Genomic DNA, 23913 nt, shown 5'->3' on the forward strand with positions numbered 1-23913 from the left:
ACACATAAACCCATGTCACACCCTGGCCTGACCAAAATATATAACAAAAAACACAAATTACAATGACCAAGGCGTGACACTCCCCCTTTTTCCTCCAAACATAACGATGGTAATTTTGGCCAAAAAGTTGCATTTTTGTTTCATCAGACCAGAGGACATTACTCCAAAAAGTACAATCTTTGTCCCCATGTGCAGTTGCAAACCGTAGTCTGGCTTTTTTCATGGCGGTTTTGGAGCAGTGGCTTCTTCCTTGCCGAGCGGCCTTTCAGGTTGTGTTGATATAGGACTTGTTTTACTGTGGATACAGATACTTTTGTACCCGTTTCCTCCAGCATCTTCACAAGGTCCTTTGCCGTTGTTCTGGGATTGATTTGCACCAAAGCATGTTCATCTCTAGGAGACAGAACCCGTCTCCTTCCTGAGAGGTATGACGGCTGCGTGGTCCCATGGTGTTTATACTTGCGTACTATTGTTTGTACAGATGAACGTGGTACCTTCATGCGTTTGGAAATTGCTCCCAAGGATGAACCAGACTTGTGAAGGTCTACAATTTTTTTCAGAGGTCTTGGCTGATTTATTTTGATTTTGCCACGATGTCAAGTAAAGACGCTTTGAGTTTGAAGGTAGGCCTTGAAATACATCCACACGTACACCTCCAATTGACTCAAATGATGTCAACTAGCCTATCAGAAGCTTCTAAAGCCATGACATCATTTTCTGAAATTTTCCAAGCTGCTTAAAGGCACAGTCAACTTAGTGTATGTAAACTTCTGACCCACTGAAATTGTGATACAGTGAATGATAAGTGAAATAATCTGCCTGTAAACAATTGTTGGAAAAATTATTTGTGTCATGCACAAAGTATATGTCCTAACCGACTTGCCAAAACTATAGTTTGTTAACATGAAATTTGTGGAGTTTTTGAAAAACAAGTTAATGACTCCAACCTAAGTGTATGTAAACTTCTGACATCAAATGTATATATATATATATATATTTCTGGGGGAGATGAATGATTGTTATCGGTATCTTGTGCAGGCAACAACAATCTAATTCAAGACATATTTAGACTGAACAAGATGGGAGGGGGAAAGGAAATTCAATAGCCAGGACAAACAGAAAGCAATTGAGGTCAGATTTGCCAGAGTATAGAGCCTATAGCTTTTGGTTACTGAGGAATGGACTTGAAAACAATAAAACACTGACCATGAAAACCGGATCTAGATACATCACGTTGTATGTTCTAAAGATGCCGTTATCGTTGAGTAATACATCATTATAATATATAAAAAGTCACAGGTAAAGCAGATATGTACAGTGGTTCGTCCTTTAAAAAGTTGCAGCGTCCAGCAGCACAGCAGAATTCTATGGCACTGTTATTTAAGTGCCAACCACTGGTACCATTAATGCTAGTTAGTGCTAGTTTGACCACCAGAGGGCATCTTTCAGAAGCATTTGATAGCCTTCAATAGTGGCTGTTATAGAGAATTTAAAGCCTTTTTTGTAAGAATATAATATATGTGACTGAGAAATTTGGCTTCATTAATTTGATTAATATTATGGTGTTTCTATTCCAAAAAAAAAAAAAAAAAAACCCTGGAACGGAAAATATGGCGATGTACAATGTGACAGTCGGGAGTAGGCTACAGTGCTGGACTATTTAGCTAAAGAATCCCCATGTCGTAAGGGCACGCGGGAGACCGGGGTTCAATTACCTGATGGGGAGGAAGGAGTAGGCTGTCCTTGTAAATAATAATTTGTTGTTAACTGACTTGCCTAGTTAAATTAAGGTTACACTAAGTGCATAACATTTCTAAACAATAATTTTAGTCTAACCAATACCCAAACGGAGATTCAGTCCCCCAAAAAATCTCATTGATTTATCAAGACCAGTCCCCATGCTTGACACGAAACGGTGCTAAAATAGTTGAAGGCTATTGCTTCAAATCCTATTGCTTCCAAATTCAATATGCTCTTTAAATAAGACCTACACCACATTTACCAGCACAGTACTCAACACTAGTGAGGCTCATGTTGCCTATGGTGGGCCTACAGTACATCGAAAAATAAGACGTGACTCTTTGTCGATAATTACATATAGAGGATTGGAGGATTCTAAATTAAACCATAAGCAGCCTCATGGGTATCAAAATACAGAGAGGTGTTGGTAAAGGTATATTGTCCTGATAATAGCTCATAAATGGGCTATTATAATACTGTACATGGTGTCCAGGTCAGGATAACCAAAACATGTATTTATTAAAGACCATCAGAAAGTATGTTGGTACTTATTTATTTTGATCCATAGCCATGAATGAGTGAGTCACTCAGCTTTATGTAGGTGCCGGCTATTAATTTATCCGTTATTTTACCAGGTAAGTTGACTGAGAACACATTCTCACTTGCAGCAACGACCTGGGGAATAGTTACAGGGGAGTGGAGGGGGATGAATGAGGCAAATATAGATTTGGGATTATTAGGTGACTGTTTGATGGCCAGATTGGGAATTTAGCCAGGACACCAGGGTTAACACCCCTACTCTTACAATAAATGCCATGGGATCTTTAATGACCACAGAGAGTCAGGACACCCGTTTAACATCCCATCCGAAAGACAGCACCCTACACAGGGCAGTGTCCCCAATCACTGCCCTCAGGCATTGGGATATTTTTTAGACCAGAGGAAAGAGTGCCTCATACTGGCCCTCCAACACCACTTCCAGCAGCATCTGGTCTCCCATCCAGGGACTGACCAGGACCAACCCTACTTAGCTCCAGGGTTAATATCATATCTGTGAGAATAATAATAATAATAATAATAATAATCGCTTTGTTTAAAAAAAATAACAATATTTTGGAGATGATAACGTAAAATTTGCGAGAAAAAGGACATTCTAGAACATGGGGTGAGACATTGTTACTCATTTGTAAATAAATATGTTATTTAGAATGGTGAATTTATGTTTTTAGAGGTAGAAACCAAAAATCTAGAGTCATCTCATGGGTATCCCAGTTGAGGCCAGCACGAGTATTGAACCTGCATCTGTAGCAACACAGCTTGCACAGCTATGCAGTGTCTTACTTAGACCATTGATTTTAAATATCAGATTCCAGCTCAGCTCAATGTCAAAAGAAAAACATCAAGGCCCTCATTTAATTTTTTTTTATACCTTGATTTAACTAGGCAAGTCAGTTAAGAACAAATTCTTATTTACAATGACAACCTACCCTGGACGACACTGGGACAATTGTGTGCCGCCCTATGGGACTCACAATCATAGATGAGTGTGATACAGCCTGTGATCGAACCAGGGACGGAAAAGACTTGCACTAAGATGCAGTGCCTTAGACCACTGCGCCACTCAGGAACCCACTAAGATAAAAAAAAGAAGATAAACTAAGATTTAAAAAATTAAAAACGAGCCAACGTGGTAAAACAACCTCTTTAGGATCGGACCCTTTTTTTTCCATTTTCCCTAAATTGACATACCCAAATCTAACTTCCTGTAACTCATGCCCTGAAGCTAGGATATGCATATTCTTGGTATCATTTGAAAGGAAACTAGAGTTTGACCGATTAATTAGGGCAGATTTCAAGTTTTCATAACAATCGGTAATCTGCATTTTTGTACGCCAAATACATTGCACGCCACGAGGAGACTGACCACCTGTTACGCGAGTGCAGCAAGGAGCAAAGGTAAGTTGCTAGCTAGCATTAAACTTATCTTAGAAAAAAACAATCAATCTTAACATAATCACTAGTTAACTACACATGGTTTGATGATATTACTATTTAACTAGCTTGCACTGCGTTGTACATAATCAATGCAGTGCCTGTTAATTCATCATCGAATCACAGCCTACCCGCCAAACGGGTGATGATTTAACAAGCGCATTTGCAAAAAAAGCACTGTCGTTGCACCAACGTACCTAACCATAAACACCAATGCCTTTCTTAAAAAGCTTCTAGTCATGAAATCTATGCAGCCTACTCAATCACTTTTTATAGCTACTGTTTACAGGCCTCCTGGGCCATATACAGCGTTTCTCACTGAGTTCCCTGAATTCCTATCAGACCTTGTAGTCATTGCAGATAATATTCTAATCTTTGGTGACTTTAATATTCACATGGAAAAGTCCACAGACCCACTCCAAAAGGCTTTTGGAGCCATCATCGACTCAGTGGGTTTTGTCCAACATGTCTCTGGACCCACTCACTCTCACAGTCATACGCTGGACCTAGTTTTGTCCCATGGAATAAATGTTGTGGATCTTAATGTTTTTCCTCATAATCCTGGACTATCAGACCACCATTTTATTACGTTTGCAATTGCAACAAATAATCTGCTCAGACCCCAACCAAGGAACATCAAAAGTCGTGCTATAAATTCACAGACAACACAAAGATTCCTTGATGCCCTTCCAGACTCCCTCTGCCTACCCAAGGACGCCAGAGGACAAAAATCCGTTAACCACCTAACTGAGGATCTCAATTTAACCTTGCGCAATACCCTAGATGCAGTTGCACCCCTAAAAACTAAAAAATGTCTCATAAGAAACTAGCTCCCTGGTACACAGAAAATACCCGAGCTCTGAAGCAAGCTTCCAGAAAATTGGAACGGAAATGGCGCCACACCAAACTGGAAGTCTTCCGACTAGCTTGGAAGGATGGTATCGTGCAGTACCGAAGAGCCCTTACTGCTGCTCGATCGTCCTATTTTTCTAACTTAATTGAGGAAAATAAGAACAATCCGAAATTCCTTTTTGATACTGTGGCAAAGCTAACTAAAAAGCAGCATTCCCCAAGAGAGGATGACTTGCACTTTAGCAGTGATAAATTCATGAACTTCTTTGAGGAAAAGATTATGATTATTAGAAAGCAAATTACGGACTCCTCTTTAAACCTGCGTATTCCTCCAAACCTCAGTTGTCCTGAGTCTGCACAACTCTGCCAGGACCTAGGATCAAGAGAGACGCTCAAGTGTTTTAGTACTATATCTCTTGACACAATGATGAAAATAATCATGGCCTCTAAACCTTCAAGCTGTATACTGGACCCTATTCCAACTAAACTACTGAAAGAGCTGCTTCCTGTGCTTGGCCCTCCTATGTTGAACATAATAAACGGCTCTATATCCACTGGATGTGTACCAAACTCACTAAAAGTGGCAGTAATAAAGCCTCTCTTGAAAAAGCCAAACCTTGACCCAGAAAATATAAAAAACTATCGGCCTATATCGAATCTTCCATTCCTCTCAAAGATTTTAGAGAAGGCTGTTGCGCAGCAACTCACTGCCTTCCTGAAGACAAACAATGTATACGAAATGCTTCAGTCTGGTTTTAGACCCCATCATAGCACTGAGACGGCACTTGTGAAGGTGGTAAATGACATTTTGATGGCATCGGACCGAGGCTCTGCATCTGTCCTCGTGCTCCTAGACCTTAGTGCTGCTTTTGATACCATCGATCACCACATTCTTTTAGAGAGATTGGAAACCCAAATTGGTCTACACGGACATGTTCTGGCCTGGTTTAGGTCTTATCTGTCGGAAAGATATCAGTTTGTCTCTGTGAATGGTTTGTCCTCTGACAAATCAACTGTACATTTCGGTGTTCCTCAAGGTTCTGTTTTAGGACCACTATTGTTTTCACTATATATTTTACCTCTTGGGGATGTTATTCGAAAACATAATGTACACTTTCACTGCTATGCGGATGACACACAGCTGTACATTTCAATGAAACATGGTGAAGCACCAAAATTGCCCTCGCTAGAAGCATGTGTTTCAGACATAAGGAAGTGGATGGCTGCAAACTTTCTACTATTAAACTCGGACAAAACAGAGATGCTTGTTCTAGGTCCCAAGAAACAAAGAGATCTTCTGTTGAATCTGACAATTAATCTTAATGGTTGTACAGTCGTCTCAAATAAAACTGTGAAGGACCTCGGCGTTACTCTGGACCCTGATCTCTCTTTTGAAGAACATATCAAGACCATTTCGAGGACAGCTTTTTTCCATCTACGTAACATTGCAAAAATCAGAAACTTTCTGTCCAAAAATGATGCAGAAAAATTAATCCATGCTTTTGTCACTTCTAGGTTAGACTACTGCAATGCTCTATTTTCCGGCTACCCGGATAAAGCACTAAATAAACTTCAGTTAGTGCTAAATACGGCTGCTAGAATCCTGACTAGAACCAAAAAATTTGATCATATTACTCCAGTGCTAGCCTCTCTACACTGGCTTCCTGTCAAAGCAAGGGCTGATTTCAAGGTTTTACTGCTAACCTACAAAGCATTACATGGGCTTGCTCCTACCTACCTCTCTGATTTGGTCCTGCCGTACATACCTACACATACGCTACGGTCACAAGACGCAGGCCTCCTAATTGTCCCTAGAATTTCTAAGCAAACAGCTGGAGGCAGGGCTTTCTCCTATAGAGCTCCATTTTTATGGAACGGTCTGCCTACCCATGTCAGAGACGCAAACTCGGTCTCAACCTTTAAGTCTTTACTGAAGACTCATCTCTTCAGTGGGTCATATGATTGAGTGTAGTCTGGCCCAGGAGTGGGAAGGTGAACGGAAAGGCTCTGGAGCAACGAACCGCCCTTGCTGTCTCTGCCTGGCCGGTTCCCCTTTTCCCACTGGGATTCTCTGCCTCTAACCCTGTTACGGGGGCTGAGTCACTGGCTTGCTGGGGCTCTCTCGTGCCGTCCCTGGGGGGGTGCGTCACCTGGGTGGGTTGATTCACTGTTGTGGTCGGCCTGTCTGGGTTTCCTCCCCCCTTGGGTTGTACCGTGTCGGAGATCTTTGTGGGCTATACTCGGCCTTGTCTCAGGATGGTAAGTTGGTGGTTGAAGATTTCCCTCTAGTGGTGTGGGGGCTGTGCTTTGGCAAAGTGGGTGGGGTTATATCCTTCCTGTTTGGCCCTGTCCGGGGTGTCCTCGGATGGGGCCACAGTGTCTCCTGACCCCTCCTGTCTCAGCCTCCAGTATTTATGCTGCAGTAGTTTATGTGTCGGGGGCTAGGGTCAGTTTGTTTATCTGGAGTACTTCTCCTGTCCTATTCGGTGTCCTGTGTAAATCTAAGTGTGCGTTCTCTAATTCTCTCCTTCTCTCTTTCTTTCTCTCTCGGAGGACCTGAGCCCTAGGACCATGCCCCAGGACTACCTGACATGATGACTCCTTGCTGTCCCCAGTCCACCTGGCCATGCTGCTGCTCCAGTTTCAACTGGCCTGGGCCCTAGGACCATGTCCCAGGACTACCTGACATGAGGACTCCTTGCTGTCCCCAGTCCACCTGGCCATGCTCCTGCTCCAGTTTCAACTGTTCTGCCTTACTATTATTCAACCATGCTGGTCATTTATGAACATTTGAACATCTTGGCCACGTTCTGTTATAATCTCCACCCGGCACAGCCAGAAGAGGACTGGCCACCCCACATATGCTCTCTCTAATTCTCTCTTTCTTTCTCTCTCTCGGAGGACCTGAGCCCTAGGACCGTGCCCCAGGACTACCTGACATGATGGCTCCTTGCTGTCCCCAGTCCACCTGACTGTGCTGCTGCTCCAGTTTCAACTGTTCTGCCTTATTATTATTTGACCATGCTGGTCATTTATGAACATTTGAACATCTTGGTCATGTTCTGTTATAATCTCTACCCGGCACAGCCAGAAGAGGACTGGCCACCCCACATAGCCCGGTTCCTCTCTAGGTTTCTTCCTAGGTTTTGGCCTTTCTAGGGAGTTTTTCCTAGCCACCGTGCTTTTACACCTGCATTGTTTGCTGTTTGGGGTTTTAGGCTGGGTTTCTGTACAGCACTTTGAGATATCAGCTGATGTACGAAGGGCTATATAAATAAATTTGATTTGATTTGATTTAAAATCAATGCACAAGTATATTTTTTTAAACCTGCATATTTAGTTCAAATAAATTCATGTTAGCAGGCAATATTAACTAGGGAAATTGTGTCACTTCTCTTGCGTTCAGTGCAAGCAGAGTCAGGGTATATGTAGCAGTTTGGGCTGCCTTGATCATTGTGAACTGTGTGAAGACCATTTCTTCCTAACAAAGACCATAATTAATTTGCCAGAATATTACATAATTATGACATAACATTGAAGGTTGTGCAATGTAACAACAATATTTAGACTTATGGATGCCATCCATTTGAGGAAATACGGAATGGTACACTATTTCACTGAAATAATAAACGTTTTGTTTTCGAAATGACAGTTTCTCGATTTGACCATATTAATGACCTATGGCTTGTATTTCTGTGTGTTATATTATAATTAAGTCTATGATTTGATATTTGCTAGAGCAGTCTGACTGAGTGGTAGGCAGCAGCAGGCTCATACGCATTAATTCAAACAGCACTTTCCTGCGTTTGCAAGGCAGTTCTTCACAATGCTTGAAGCACAGCGCCAAGATTAGGCTGGCAATACTATAGTGCCTATAAGAACATCCAATAGTCAAAGGTATATGAAATACAAATAGTATAGAGAGAAATAGTCCTATAATTCCTATAATTCCTATAATAACTTCAACATAAAACTTCTTAACTGGGAATATTGAAGACTCATGTTAAAAGGAACAACCAGCTTTCATATGTTCTCATGTTCTGAGCACAGAACTTAAACGTTAGCTTTTTTACATGGCACATACTGCACTTTTAATTTATTCTCCAACACAATACTAAAGTGCCAATAAGAACATCCAATAGTCAAAGGTATATGAAATACAAATGGTATAGAGAGAAATAGTTGACACGTCATAATTCCTAACTACCACCTAAAACTTCTTAACTGGGAATATTGAAAAACTGGGAATATTGAATCACCAGCTTTCATATGTTCTTTGTTCTGAGCAAGGAACTTAAACGTTAGCTTTTATATATGACACATATTTCACTTTTACTTTCTTCTCCAACACTGTGTTTTTGCATTACTTAAACCAAATTGACCATGTTTCATTATTTATTTGAGGCTAAATAGATTTTATTCATGTATTATATTAAGTTAAAATAAAAGTGTTCATTGTTCATTCAGTATTGTTGTAATTGTCATTATATATATAAAAATTGTCCGATTAATCGGTATCAGCTATTTTTGGTCTCCAATAGTCGGTATCGGCGTTGAAAAATCATAATTGGTCGACATCTAAAGGAAACACTTTGAAGTTTGTGGAAATGTGAAAAGAATGTAGGAGAATATAACACATTAGATCTGGCAAAAGATAATAAAAAGAAGAAAAAAAAACATATATTTTTTTATACCTGCATCTTTGAAATGCAAGAGAAAGGCCATCATGTATTATTCTATCCCAGCTGCAATTTAGATTTTGGCCACTAGATGGCAGCAGCGTATGTGCAAAGTTTTAGACTGATCCAATGAACCATTGCATTTCTGTTCAAAATGTTGTGCCAAGACTGCCCAAATGTGCCTAATTGGTTTATTATTAACTTTCATGTACAAAACTGTGCACTTTCCTCAAACAATAGCATGGTATTATTTCACTGTAATAGCTACTGTAAATTGGACAGTGCAGTTAGATTAACAAGAATTTAAGCTTTCTGTCCATGTCAGATATGTCTATGTTCTGGGAACCTCATGCTAATCGCATTAGCCTACATTAGCTCAACGTCCCGCTGGGGACCCACCGACCCTGAAGAAGCTTTTAAGGTCATTCCACCTCAGAAAGCAGAAGAAAGAGGATTTCGACACCCCCCATTTCAGATTGTTCTGAAAATGTTTCTCTAGTTAGAAACAAATAAGACTAGCATTTCTGAAACATTATTTTGTTGAAGTATTGGACAATTCAAGGAAAATTGGTTTGAAGCATTAGGTTGCTAAGAGAATAACAAACTGAATTGCTTTCATGGAGGACTGGCTTGACCACACTATGTATTTTCATCATGAGCAAAAGCTATCGGGTTTCTACCAAAGTTGCAAAGAAAACGTTGAGTCCTATTTATTAAACACAATATACCAGCAAAATTGACCAAAGGATGTGGTGGCAGTAGCAGGAACAGTGGCATCTAGTGTGCAGAACTTGGTACTTTCAAACTAATTTATGGTAAAGAATGTAAGTGACTTCAATGGCTCATTTCTTTGAACAGGGGAAGAAAACTATCACCAGATTTACAGGGAATACATTACAAAGGTTGAAGAAGCAATACACCAAGCAGCAGCTCCATACTACTTATCAGACAGAGAGCTGATACTTTATACATTAGGTACTATATTTATTGAAGATGATAAGAATCCTATGAATTAAAATGGCCAATTTGGGTGAAATCAATTTGCCTAATTTCTCATAGAGCAAATGATATTTCAACAAAATAATATTTCAGGAATGCTAATCTTATGGGTTTCTAACTACAGAAACCAGTTCAGAATCATTTGAGATGGTGGGTGACATGGCTTGCTGAATTGACACAGAATGACCCTAAAAATTTCACAAAAACATCTTTACTGAGTTAGCCCCAGTAGCATACCAGTTTCACTCTTCCATAGGCCTACATGTTTTAGAATGTCCTTTTGCAAGTAGCCTACTGTGGCTGACAAATGTGACAGAGTGAGTAACTTAATGGTGCAAGCTGAAGCAATTTATGATATTTAACTAAATATGTATGCAGATAAGTGATCATTTTGATCTAATAATAATAATAATCTATTAGTGTTGACATGAGTGACTTACCTTGTGTAGTCTCCTTTGGCCTCCTGGGAAACAAAATAGTACCGTTACAAGTTAGAATAATTGATATGCATCAAGTACTGGCCTGGAGGACTTATAAAAACATGATCAATACGTCATCAAATCAAATTGTATTGGTCACATACGCATGGTTAGCAGATGTTAATGCGAGTGTTGCGAAATGCTTGTTAATAAATCATTAATAAGTCTTCAACGATATTTAGGACTACGGTAAACACTTTTCAAGCTTACTCAGCTTTGAATAGTATTTACAACAAAACATCTTATTGCACACTATAAGAAGTACAATGATTTCAATATTGAAGCTGTACATCACTCACAAGACGATTCCTGAAATGAACTTATTTTAACAGCGTGCATGACAGTGTTGATTCAGTTTATATTCAAATCGCTGATGAATTACAAGTCACACAAGTCTACAAAAATGCACTTACCTGCAAAGCATATGCAGCTAATTTGAAAACATTTTCACTCTCAACTTCGATGATCTCCTGTCGTTAAAAAATTAGAAAATGTGTTATAGTGTAAAAAAACAAAGGTACCACGTTCGAACAGTAGAACTTGACTTAATATAAATATAATTCCCACCAGTATGTACCTCAACGCCACAATTACCGTCTGAACCAATGTCAATGAAAAACGGTTGTACGTATTTAAGGTTGATTCGGAATCTTAAAAGTTATTAATATTCTTCGTCGACGTTCGGAACTAAATATTGTTGCGTAGACTACATAATAAAGTACATACAATAGCTACACGAAGCCTCTATAACCACAGTTATTGATCAATTTAACCACCTAATCATCAAAATGGTACATTCTACGAGCAAGTTCACGCTCCTCCAGTGTTGAAAAAAAAATCGTCGTGGGCACTGAGCCTGTATGGTCCTGGAGCGTATTCATTACGCCAATTCTGTCTCAAAACATTTCCTAAACGGAAGCAAACGGGACGAAACGAGGAGATACCTAGCTGAATTTGTCCAACATAATCTCTCATTTTGCTCTGTTTGCTTCCGTTTAAGAAACATCCCAGGGGTCCAAACGGAAACAAACAGAGCAAAACAAGAGTATATATTGGATAAATTCAGGTAGGTACATCCCCGTTTTCCAACATAATTAGCACAATGAATGCACCCCTGGCAAGTTGTCAGCATTATATCTAAGATGGTGGATAAATGAAGATAATTCACTCAAGTCATTTGCCATTTAAAAAAATAGTTAGTTCCTGTCTACCTAACTGGGTGTGTCTCCCATAGACACCAACGCAATAGCAGCTGGGTGTGGTCTTCTTAGTTATTACGCTGCGTTCAAAACAACTGGGAACGTGAAAAAATACGAGGTCAAATCATAACGTCATAACAAAGTAACTTTGTGTTGTTGTTTTTGTCGAACTGCTTTGCTTTATCTTGGCCAGGTCGCAGTTGTAAGTGAGAACTTGTTCTCAACTGGCCTACCTGGCTAAATAAAGGTGAATAAATTACATTTTTATAAATCAGGTCAGAGAGTTGGAAATATAGAAAGAAGCCTGAGTTACCGAGATGCAATGACCATTCAAATAGATTTTTCCCAGTCAGAGCTTGTTTTTCTTCACTGTTCCCAGTTGTTTTGAATGCACTGAAGTTGGAAGTCTGAGATTTACTAGTTCTCAGTTGTTTTGAAAGTGGCGATTGAGCTCCATAGTGGAGGTGTCATTGTAAAAGAAAGTATGTCCTGCTTCTCTCCTCTCTCCTCTCTACCTAACTTGCCCTCGCAGTCCCTTCAGTTTCCCATTCGTTTGGCTGCTCAGCCTACCTTAGTATACCTCACCCATCATAGCCCTGCTATTCCTAACCAATCAGAGAGCTTGGAAATGCACATCTGGACACTGCATCCGCCCACTCAGTTCAGAGTGTTATCATCAACCGAAGAGAGAATATGCACATCTGAAGACTTTTTTATTATCGACAGTAACATGAATGTCAGAATGGTGTGCATGCATCGAAATAAACACGACAATAAGAGTCCTGCTCTCAGGCTCTCCAGTACACCTTCACGGTCCAGTCCATCCTGTGCCACCTTCACATACCAGTCCTCCGGTAGCAGCTCCCCGCACCAGGCTTCCTGTGCGTGTCCTCGGCCCAGTACCACCAGTGCCAGCACCACGCATCAGGCCTACAGTGCGCCTCGCCTCTCCTGCGCTGCCGGAGCCTCCCGCCTGTTCAGCGCTATCAGAGCCTTCCTCCTCTACAGCGTTGCTGGAGTCTCCTGTCTGTTCAGCGCTATCAGAGCCTTTCTCCTCTCCTGCGCTACCGGAGTCTCCCGCCTGTTCAGCGCTTCTAGAGCCTTCCTCCTCTACAGCCCTGCCGGAGCCTCCTGCCTGTTCAGAGCAGCCTGAGCTGCCAGTCTGCATGAAGCAGCCAGAGCTGTCAGTCTGTATGAAGCAGCCAGAGCTGTCAGTCTGCATGAAGCAGCCAGAGCTGTCAGTCTGCATGAAGCAGCCAGAGCTGTCAGTCTGTATGAAGCAGCCAGAGCTGTCAGTCTGCATGAAGCAGCTAGAGCTGTCAGTCTGTATGAAGCAGCCAGAGCTGTCAGTCTGCAAAGAGCTGTCAGTCTGCAAGGAGCTGCCAGTCTGCAAGGAGCTGCCAGTCTGCAAGGAGCTGTCAGTCTGCAAGGAGCTGTCAGCCTGCATGGAGCAGCCAGAGCTGTCAGTCTGCAAGGAGCTGCCAGTCTGCAAGGTGCTGCCAGCCTGCATGGAGCAGCCAGAGCTGTCAGTCTGTATGAAGCAGCCAGAGCTGTCAGTCTGCATGAAGCAGCCAGAGCTGCCAGTCTGCAAAGAGCTGTCAGTCTGCAAGAAGCTGTCAGTCTGTAAGGTGCTGTCAGTCGGCAAGGAGCTGTCAGCCTGCATGGAGCAGCCAGAGCTGTCAGTCTGCATGATGCAGCCAGAGCTGCCAGTCTGCATGGAGCAGCCAGAGCTGTCAGTCTGCATAGAGCAGCAAGATCCGCCAGTCAGCCATGATCTTCTAGATCTGCCAGTCAACCAGATTCTTCCAGATCTGCCAGTCAACCAGTCTCTTCCAGATCTGCTAGTCAACCAGAATCTTCCAGATCCGCCAGCCAGCCAGGATCTACCGGAGCCTACTACCTGCATGAGCTTCATCTCAGTACTGGGCTTCCTCTCAGTACTGGGCTTCCTCTCAGTACTGGGCTTCCTCTCAGTCCCGAGCTTCCCCTCAGTCCCGAGCTTCCCCTCAGTCCCGAGCTGCCTCAGTCCCAAGCTGCCCCTCAGTCCCGAGCTGCCCCTCAGTCCCGAGCTGCCCCTCAGTTCAGTGGGGTTCTGGGTGAGGACTATTAAGCCATGGTCGGCGGCGAGGGTGGATTATCCCAGGACGCGAAGAGGAGGAACTATGACATTAATGGAGTGGGGTCCACGTCCCGAGCCGGAACCGCCACCATGGACAGACGCCCACCCGGACCCTCCCTATGGTTGTGAGGTGCGTCCGGGAGTCCGCACCTTAGGGGGTGGGGTTCTGTCACGCCTTGGTCATTGTATTTTGTGTTTTCGTTATATATTTGTTCAGGCCAGGGTGTGACATGGGGTTATTGTGTTGTCGTATTGGGGTTTTTGTAGGCATTGGGATTGTGGTTGATTAGGGGTGTGTCTAGTATAGGCTTGGCTGCCTGAGGCGGTTCTCAATCAGAGTCAGGTGATTCTCGTTGTCTCTGATCGGGAACCGTATTTAGGTAGCCGGGGTTTCACTGTGTATTTCGTGGGTGATTGTTCCCGTCTCTGTGTAGTGTTCACCAGATAGGCTGTAATTAGGTTTTCACGTTCCGTTTGTTGTTTTGTATTTGTATAAGTTATTTCATGTATCGTGATTCATTTATTAAAGACATGAGTAACCACCACGCTGCATTTCGGTCCGACTCTCTTTCGACAAACGAAGAACGCCGTTACAGTATTACAGACTCGGTCAGGGACAAGTTGAAAATGTCAGTGAACACGCTTGCCAGTTGGTCAGTGCATGCTCAGAGTACATGTCCTGGTAATCCGCCCTGCGGTTTTGTGAATGTTGACCTGTTTAAAAGTCTTACTCACATCGGCTACGGAGAGCGTGATCACACAGTCATCTGGAACAGCTTAGCGCTTGATGGTTTTTGCAACTGCACTTTAAGAAACTTCCTAAATTCTGGACATTTTCCAGATTGACTGACCTTCATGTCTTAAAGTAATGATGGACTTTCGTTTCTCTTTGCTTATTTGAGATGTTCATGCCATAATATGGACTTGTTTTTTTACCAAATAGGGCTATTTTCTGTATACCAACCCTGCCTTGGCTCAAACGCATTAAGAAGGAAAGAAATTCCACAAATTAACTTTCAACAAGGCACACCTGTTATTGAAATTCCAGTTGACTACCTCATGAAGCTGGTTGAGAGAATGTCAAGAGTGTGCAAAGCAATCCTCAAAGCAAAGGGTGGCTACTTTGAAGAATCTATAATATATTTAACAACTTTTTGGTTACTACATTATTCCATATGTGTTATTTAATATGTTTGATGTCTTCATTATTATTATACAATGTAGAAAATATTACAAATAAAGAAAAACCTTTGAATGAGTAGGTGTCCAAACTTTTGACTGGTACTGTAGATGGGAGGCATTGAGCTGGGACTAAAAACTAATTTTAAAAAAGATAACTAATGTAAAATATAATGTGTCAGTAAAATGTATATACTGTAGTAAGCTGTAAGTAGAAGCTTAAGTATTGTTGTCCATTAATTTGACTCCAATTAGGGGAGGGGAGGGTTAGGGGAAAACAATAAGAAGGAAAATACATGTGTTTTAAATACAGTATATATAAAAAATATTCTTAATTAATATTGTTAATTATATTAAAACTGATCTACCCCCTAAATAGCAGCAGCGAGTCAAATAAGTTAGTGCAAAAAGGGTCAACGCAGATAGCCCGGGTAGCTAGTTTACCTATTTAACAAGCTGTATAGCAGTATTTTGGCTTGCGGGTTGAAGCTATTCAGGCTCCTGTTGGTTCCAGACTTGGTGCATCGTTACCACTTGACGTGGGGTAGCAGAGAGAACAGTCTATGACTTGGGTAGCTTGAGTCTTTGACAATTTTAAGGGCCTTCCTCTGACAATGCCTGGTATAGAGGTCCTGGATGGCAGGGAGCTTGGCCCCGATGATGTACTGGGCCATACACACTGCCCTCTGTAGCGCCTTGCAGTCGGATGCCAAGCAGTTTTCATATCAAACGATGATGCAGCCATTCAAGATGCTTGCAATGGTACAGCTGTAGAGGGCCCATGCCAAGTATTTTCAGCCTCCTGAGGGGGTAGAGGCGCTGTCGTGCCCTCTTCACGACTGTGTTGGTGTGTGTGGACCATGATAGATCCTTAGTGATGTGGACAACGAGGAACTTGAAGGTCTCGACTCGCTCAACTACAGTGGCCGTGCTCGGTTCTCTGATTCCTGTAGTCCACAATCAGCTCCTTTATCTTGCTGACGTTGAGGGAGAGATTGTTGTCCTGGCACCACACTGCCAGGTCTCTGACCTCCTCCCTTTAGGCTGTCTCATTGTCGTCGGGGATCAGCCTACCACGTAGTATCGTCAGCAAACTCAATGATGGTGTTGGAGTCGTACGTGGCCATGCAGTTGTGGGTGAACAGGGAGTACAGGAGGGGACTAAGCACACACCCCTGAGGGGCCCCCGTGTTGAGGGTCGGCGTGGAGGATGTGTTGTTGCCTACCCTCACCACCTGGGGTATAATTGTGTAATTACACAAATGTAAATGTATGTTCATGTAATGACAAACAGTATGAGTGCTATTGATCATTGATCAATCAGTTGTTGATGGTCAAAAGTCAGCTTTCAAAAGTCAGACTAATAAGGAAAGTGAAGGGTGGGTGCACCACTCAACCCATTACAATCACTGCTGTGTGTGTGTGTTTGTGTGTGTGTGCGCGTCTGTGTAAGTATAGGCTAATATGTGATGTATAGTGTAACGGCTGTCGTGGGTTGAAGGTGAGGACCAAGGTGCAGCGTGGTACGTGTTCATATTTTTATTTTGAACTGAACCCTGAATAATAAAACAACAAAGAGCATGAACGAAACAGTTCTGTCTGGTGCAGACACAAAAAACGAAAACAACTACCCACAAACACAGGTGGGAACAGGCTGCCTAAGTAAGGTTCTCAATCAGAGACAACGATTGACAGCTGCCTCTGATTGGGAACCATACCAGGTCAAACACATAGAAATACAACACACAGAACAAACATAGAAATGAAAAACATAGAATGCCCACCCCAACTCACGCCCTGACCAAACCAAAATAGAGACATAAAAAAGGAACTAAGGTCAGGATGTGACAGTATGTGTGTCTGTATGTGTTTGATATGTAAGACCTGTTTCTCCAGCTCCATCATCCAACATGTATGGTAGATGATTTCCTCCTGTTAATTATCACAAATGCTATCTAATATTTTACAACAATACAGTTCATTTCTGCTACTCTGGCTGTGTGTGGCATGGGAAATATACACAGGTTTCTGAGGGGAGGCAGTGAATCAAGATATTGTTCTTGTTCATGTTGTTATAGTGCAGCGTTTCCAAAAGAAAGCCCTGAGTCAAATTATATTTTGGAGGATTAGGGAACTATTTGATGCTCATTGTGTTGAAGAATGTAGAATTAGAGTACATAAAACAAAAGTGGGAAGTCTCTGTGAAGTCAGCAAGTGAAGTGAGTTTAGCCCCATGAATAATGAACTATGTACAAAACAATTACTCTTAAGACTGTTTTTGAAAGAGCTTGAAATAATGAATAGTAATGGCCTTCAATTTAATAGTGTCCAGTCACACAGGCACTCCTTACAAAACAACTGTCTTCTGTAAATGGTGTGTAGACCAAATAACTCTGGCCACCAACTGTGTTTTGGGCCCACCTTGCTTGTTTTAAGATGTTGACATCTGGAGCCAACTTTCAGTTCCAGCAGCAACTCATCCTACCAACTAGAATGCCCCACAATGATTCCACAGCAGGAACTTTTGTCTTGTAATTCCATTTATGGGATTATATTTTCACCCAAATGATCACAGGTCACACAATTGGTTTATGTCTGTGCATGCAGTGGATGAGCCCAAACAGAGTAAGTGGCATGGAAATTGAAGGACAGGCTATGGAGGGCTGATTCGTGGCATGCTCAATACAATCATATTGAGTAACAAATGTAAGAAAATGATTTACATCCACTTACATTGAAGACTGACGATTTGGCATTTAGGAAAAACAGCTCCACTGTTGTATTCTCTTTCAAAAATGTTATCTTCTCAATATAAAACCTGTAAAACACATAATGTAAATCATATGGAGTACTTGAATAAGGGTATATAGTGCCTCCCTTCCAATTTCAGAACATCTTCTTATTGCAGATTGTCATATTAGTGCCATCTACTGGACATGAGTCTCTACACATGACCCAGGTTACAAGTTTCATTATATTTAACTAGGCAAGTCAGTTAAGAACAAATTATTATTTTCAAAGCCTAGGAACAGTGGATTAACTGCCTTGTTCAGGGGCAGAATGACATATTATTTTTGTGTTTTATTATTTTTTATAACCTTGTTAGCTTGGGGGACTCGATCTTGCAACCATTTCAGTTACTAGTCCAACGCTCTAACCACTAGGCTACCTGCCACCCATACAATAACTGTACCTCAGATTAGCGCTGATTAACACTGGGGGTTGTCACTTTAGTAGCTCTTTGAGCCTTCTCTTGGGCAACATTGATAGATACCTCACATTTTCAGATGGATTTTCAAATAAACTACATGTAGTCTAGCTCTCAAAGAGGAAGGGGAGTCTATGGATTAAAGTGTGTAAGATACACTGTAAGATATGTAAGATACACTGTCAACGTCTAAGACTGATGCTATGTTTGTGATAGAATACAGTTTGGGTAGCCGGCTACTACAGTATGGTAGTCCATACTGTAGGCTACCAGCTGAGAGGCAGTGAGAGAGAGATCACTCACCTGACCAGGAACTTGAGCTCCAGTGGACCAGTCATTTTAGTGAAGTCATGATCCAGGACCCTGCGATCCAGCTGGAGCCATTTACTCTGACCGCTGGGGAAGAATACGAGCAGATGCTACACCGTTAACTATGATGTCAACTGCTAGACTGATACAGAGTTGTCTCACTTGTGTCATGGAGATGCATGCAATCAGCAGCAGGAAAAGGAGCTAAACCGGTTTGCACCCATTCACAGTATTTTGTACCTGACACCACAAGATTGAAAATACATCAATGAACTAGAATGTAGTTACAGATGTACTATCTTAATTTGATCAGTTTTTCATAGCAGGAAAATAATCCTGCAGCAACAGGGATTGTGAATTATTATGTGTATTATAATGAATGGACATTTATGTAGGGGTTGATACATATTTTGTTAGAATGAATAAAGTCTGACATGTTAAAGTAGAAATTACAAACTTTAGAAGCATTTCTTAAACTTTGAATACACTACAATTTGCATTTCCTGCAACAACAGAGTGATCCAATTAAGATAAAACATCTGTAGGACTTGTACGTACGTGTCATCAATGAAGGATATTCCAAAATACTCCTTCTCCTTCAGGTTAAAGTGTGAGGACACCAAGTCTAACAGATCCCGGGACAAGAGCTTCGGCTAGGAAAATGAAACCAGTATAAATGAACACAAATTTATGAAGTGTCCACACTAGAGTGTAACATCACAGTGAACAACATTAGAAGTACGGAGGTTGAGGATGTGCGAAGGGTGGGTACCTGGACCATTAGGTCCAGCTTCCTGTCGTCCAGGAGGTGCACCTGACACAGCCGGCCCTCTGTCATCTGTGGGAAGGGAACAGACATGATGAGATCCCCTGGAATAGAGATGGGCAACTTGCGGTATGCCCCCCTGTTGAAGGCCCGCGCATCAATCCCCCCTACCAGGGAAAGACGCTGCACAGGATTCATGTCAGTGTTGACTCTCAAGGCTGCTTGATTATGGCGAAGGGTTGTGTTGAGAGAAAAACATGTGGCTCCCAACTGGTTAGGCTGGCCTGGCCTCTGTGGTGGAAAGTGACCACAGGGTGGAAATAGAAGTTCTGGGCTGGTGTTAACTGCAGTCTACCAGGATATTGTTCTCTCCACCACCACAACAGAGCTGCTTTTAAGCTGTTATACAGGCTACTTTTTTGCTTTGTTTTTGAACACATTAAATCTAATTGAAATTACTGACTTAAGGGCATGTCTGGACAAAGTATTTTATTTACTGTCTCTCACTTAAGCGGATGACATGGTTCTGGTACGACTCTTTTTTAAAGATGCTACCTCAGATGCGGACAGCTATTTTAAACAGACCAACAACAGACCAACAACCTTCAAAAATGGTCCTGGTCAAGTGCCTGTGGTCGACCAAAGTAATTGGTAATCGACCACAGGCACACTTGAGCAGTCTGTTCCACAACCAAAAAGAAGGCACTGGTGACCCCACCTACCCTCTACCACCTCAGTTCGAGAGGCTTGCCTCTGGCCGGCACTTCAGAATGCCCTTGGCCAAGAAGAATGTGTCCAAAAATTCATTCGTTCCTTGTGCTGTTGGACTACTAAATGCCAAGTAAATTGTATCATTGCAGTTGGGACAGGGGTCGGTTGTGAGTGAATTTATCAGTATCCTTCATGTTTTTAGTGTATGCAACATAATGGACCGACTGGTTTAAATGTGTATGATGTGAGAATGTTTCCATATGTGATCCTTTTAATGGAAGGTGATGCCAACGAAAGTTTAATTCTATTATATTATGTAAACTCTATTTTTCTGAAGTCAAACGGTAGTTTCTAGGCATTTCAAAAGCAATGTTGAATCTCTAGAGGTGATTCTCTTGAGAATTCAAGCCCTTTCAGAATGGTTCAATAGCCCACTTATATAGCAAAGACCAAGAACCTTAATCAGAAACACAAGCATGGATTACTAGATGACAAGTTTTTATAACACAGAGAAAAACAACTATAATACTTGTCTTCATAGAACAACATAGGATTGTGTGTCATCCGTATTAATAGAGAATTTTTATAGCTGTTCATTACACAATCTCCATTGTCGAAACAGGGATTAGTCACTATAGTGATTGTGGGGGTTGTCAAGTGCATGATCCACACTACGGTGCATTTATCAATGCTGCATTGTTACGGACAAATGACATCCAAGCATACAAACAAAGAGGCCAGTAGCTCCATGGTCTAAAATGTGTTAGTCTTCCAACATTGTTTCATGAGATGAAGTGGGACAATATTAGTACAAATTTTGAGTTAAAGTATTTTAAAAAATCAAGTATCTCCAACATGCCTGCTTTTCTGCTCCTTTTCTGTGCCTGTCTTTGTCTACCCCGAAAGCCCCCTTTACCTACAGTAACTCCATTTCAAATTCACCTTAGCAAGACATCTAATGAGCTACTGCTCAGTCTGAACCCTATCCAAACATCATTACACCACAGTTCAATGCACAACAATTCATGTTCCTTACTTTAGTGGCGTGGAAGTAAAAGAAGACCCACTGGGCACAGACATTGGTTCAATGTAATTTTCATTGTAAAGACTTGGAAACAATGTTAATTCAACCAGTCTGTGCCCAGTGGGAAGTTTTGTTGGTGACTACCTATCCTAACTAGAGGTCGACCAATTAATCGGCATGGCCGATTAATTAGGGCCGATATCAAGTTTTCATAACAATCGGTAATCACCTTTTTGGACGCTGATTATGGCCAATTACATTGCAATCCACGAGGAAACTGCATGGCAGGCTGACCACCTGTTACGAGAGTGCAGCGTCAGAACAACCTTGTGGCTGCAAGGAGCCAAGGTAAGTTGCTAGCTAGCATTAAACTTATCTTATAAAAAACAATCAATCTTCACATAATCACTAGTTAACTTCACATGGTTGATGAAATTATTAGTTTAACTAGCTTGTCCTGCGTTGTATATAATCAATGCAGCACCTGTTAATTTATCATCAAATCACAACCTACTTCAACTTCGCCAAACGACTGATGATTTAACAAAAGCACATTCGCGAAAAATGTACCCAAACTATAAACACCAATGCCTTTCTTAAAATCAATACACAGAAGTATATATTTTTAAACCTGCATATTTAGTTTTTTTTAAATCATGTTAGCAGATAATATCACCTAGGGAAATTGTGTCACTTCTCTTGCGTTCAGTGCAAGCAGTTTGGGCCGCCTGGCTCGTTGAATTGTGAACTAATTTTCCAGAATTTTACATAATGACGACATAACATTGAAAGTTGTGCAATGTAACAGCAATATTTAGACTTAGGGTTGCCACCCGTTTGAGAAAATACGGAAAGGTTCCGTATTTCTCTAAAAGAATAAACATTATGTTTTCAAAATGATAGTTTCTAGATTTGACCATATAATGACCAAAGGCTCATATTTCTGTGTGTTATATTACAATATAGTCTATGATATGATATTTGATAGAGCAGTCTGACTGAGTGGTGGAAGGCAGCAGCAGGCTGGTAAGCATTCATTCAAACAGCACTTTTCTGCGTTTGCCAGCTCCTCTTAGCAATGCTTGACCCACAGCGCTGTTTATGACTTCAAGTGTATCAACTCCCGAGATTAGGCTGACAATACAAAAGTGCCTATAAGAACATCCAATAGTCAAAGGTATATGAAATACAAATGGTATAGAGAGAAATAGTTGACACGTCATAATTCCTAACTACCACCTAAAACTTCTTAACTGGGAATATTGAAAAACTGGGAATATTGAATCACTAGCTTTCATATGATTTTTGTTCTGAGCAAGGAACTTAAATGTTAGCTTTTATATATGACACATATTTCACTTTTACTTTCTTCTCCAACACTGTGTTTTTGCATTACTTAAACCAAATTGACCATGTTTCATTATTTATTTGAGACTAAATAGGTTTTATATATGTATTATGTTAAGTTAAAATAAAAGAGTTCATTGTTCATTCAGTATTGTTGTAATTGTCATTATTACAAATACATATAAAAAAATCGGTTGATTAAATCGGTATCGGCTTTTTTTGGTCCGCCAATAATCGGTACCGGTATCGACGTAGAAAAATCATAATCGGTCGACCTCTAATCCTAACCATTTTTTTAACAAGTGTCAGGATGGACCGCTGAAGAAAGCAGTGTTTAGGAACATTTTCCAAATTTGACAGAAATATACATAGTTAGAACATGTCTCATTTGTTCATGAACAAGATCCAATAAATTACTGGAAGCTGATATATAACGTGCAACTCCAAACATTTTGGGTGTGCACCAGCTCATGCTTTTCACTAGACTATGGATGTGTTCATAAATTCCCTCTGGAGTGCCAGAGAACTAATTCAGAGTGTAGTCAGATTGTCAGTTCGTTAATTCAGAGCGTTCTGACCTCACAACGGCAGTCAAGCACCCAATCTAACTGGCTAAAGTTAGCTAGCATGCTAGCTACTTCCAGACATAAATGAGAGAACACCTCACTCTGACAATTTTTCCTAACAATTGTTTAACAAGTGTCAAGATGGACCGCCCCTCACATAAGGCAGAAAGGCTAGAGGCCATGGCTTTAGAGAGAGGTTGACCCGCAGGTTTAAAGGAAGATAATGTGATGTGTAATAGCCATGCCAGAGAGGTCATCCCCCTAAAGGCCTGTCATTGGGGCGGGGTGTTCCAGCCGTGGCCTCTTCACACGACCTCCAGCCACTGACCTACATAGGCTTAGCTCCAACCCTGCAGCATTAGGCCATGCCTGTAATTGACTGCTTATCAGGCTTATTGACATATTCTCACTGATTATCATCTCCTAACACCAGCTATCTTCACTGACAATGTCATTTAGCTTTAATGGTAGTTCATAAACAACCTTTCCTAATTTGAATTCTTGACATTTTTTTAACGTTTGGAAAGAAAATGTATATAGTCAGAGGATGTCTCATCTGTTCATGAACAAGATCCCATTCAGGTGCTTCAACAAAAGACAGCACTTCAAAGACAACCTTCAAAGATCAAAAGACTGGCCGTGCTGCTTCCTGATGACTTCCATATGTGCAATGAGACCCATGTTAAAACCTGTCTCTGTGACTCATAAAGAAACACCCTGTCCTGAGTCCTCACAGGCACAAAC

General features: G+C 41.4%; 1 pseudogene; it reads right to left on the minus strand.

The window, feature by feature from the left end:
• The window catches only part of LOC124002350, a 49685-nt pseudogene that overhangs the window by 25235 nt on the left and 537 nt on the right, over window positions 1-23913 (minus strand).

This window comes from Oncorhynchus gorbuscha, linkage group LG18 (genome assembly GCF_021184085.1).
Source record: "Oncorhynchus gorbuscha isolate QuinsamMale2020 ecotype Even-year linkage group LG18, OgorEven_v1.0, whole genome shotgun sequence".
Lineage (NCBI taxonomy): Eukaryota > Metazoa > Chordata > Actinopteri > Salmoniformes > Salmonidae > Oncorhynchus > Oncorhynchus gorbuscha.